This window comes from Dendrobates tinctorius, unplaced genomic scaffold, assembly GCF_039654945.1.
Source record: "Dendrobates tinctorius isolate UK_male_01 unplaced genomic scaffold, ASM3965494v1 ptg000093l, whole genome shotgun sequence".
Lineage (NCBI taxonomy): Eukaryota > Metazoa > Chordata > Amphibia > Anura > Dendrobatidae > Dendrobates > Dendrobates tinctorius.
Window position 1 is genome coordinate 6,839,057 of NW_027361761.1, and position 1,274 is coordinate 6,840,330.

The 1,274-nt window shown below is 34.3% G+C and overlaps 1 long non-coding RNA gene across 1 annotated transcript; it reads left to right on the plus strand.

Moving 5' to 3' along the window:
* The first annotated feature begins 201 nt into the window (after positions 1-201).
* LOC141098539 (uncharacterized) lies at positions 202-1,006 on the plus strand. The gene is made up of 3 exons (XR_012234282.1): positions 202-363; positions 637-775; positions 860-1,006. It is a non-coding gene; the product is annotated as an uncharacterized lncRNA (long non-coding RNA).
* The last annotated feature ends 268 nt before the right edge of the window (positions 1,007-1,274 follow it).

The window sequence follows — 1,274 nt, forward strand, 5'->3', positions numbered from 1 at the left end:
AGTAGTGCATGCAATGAGAGGCAGCTTCAAGACCTATTTGCAATTCAAACAAGGACATGGAACTGCACAAGGAACCATTAATTTTTAATTTTAGGACATGAATGACCACATTTTTTAATACAACTGTCTAAACCCTCCCTATAGATTTCTACTGTTCCATCCCTTTTTGATAAAAAATAATACTTTTTTACAGATGGAAATATGGGTGTACTAATCTCTGGATGTGTCTACAAGATTCCTTGAAAGAAATACAAACAAAATCATCCATATATGTGGATCAGATTATGCTGATGCGGACAGAAAATGAAGAGCAGCATTGGTATTTTATTGATGATATCATTATCACTAGCAAAAATATAACAGGTACCAGTTTCATCCACTTATCCTTAGGGAGCTTAGTAATATTCATCCTCTTATACTTAGGATAATTTATTAAAATGGAAATGTTAAATGATTAAAATGTACTGTATAATAATATGTAAAATATTATATAATATATGCAGATGTAGCAAAGCTGAATTTGTTGAGTTTTGTTTTGTGCAGATAACAGGATTTCTTTTGCTATCGAGTTGATTTTCATATTTTTAAAATATATCTATTTGCTTGTCAATCTATATAAATATTTTTATTGTTTAGTTCAACGTGTGGATCCTAAAAAAGCACTGCCTGGAGGTCATCAACTCATTAGCACAAATATTACTGGAAGTTACCCATCCTATAATCTTACCGCCCTGGTGGCCAATTGTGGTATCAATCTTCCACTTATAGAGTTATGGTAAGGTAAATTATTATTTGTTGTTTAAATTTATGGTTGATTTTTTACCCTGTGGTAGTGATACAGATTTTTCTGTTATTTCAGTGGGGCTTCCACTGAATCTATTGGAGATAATCACCATGTACAGAAGCTAAAAACGGGAGGAGAAGATATAACTCTAGTAGTTACAAGGTTACAAGCAGCAAGTCCACCAATTGGCGGTACATTTTCGGTTGATTTATCTGGCACTATCATATCAGGTAGGAGTTTGCGCAACCAAAAATCCGAATGTGAACAGGACACACTGTGACTACATGGTTTATTTGCCCTAATTAAGCTGAGGCATTGAATGGTTCCCAAAATTTCCACTCAGTGGGGGCATAATAGTACATTTTCTCCTGCGAAGTGTCTCTTTAGGATGTCCTGCCTCATTTTTGGGTATTTTTTCATCTCGTTGTCCCCTTCCTCAAAGGGAACATCAACTTTTTTAATCTGGGTTTATAATACAACTATGCTAAGT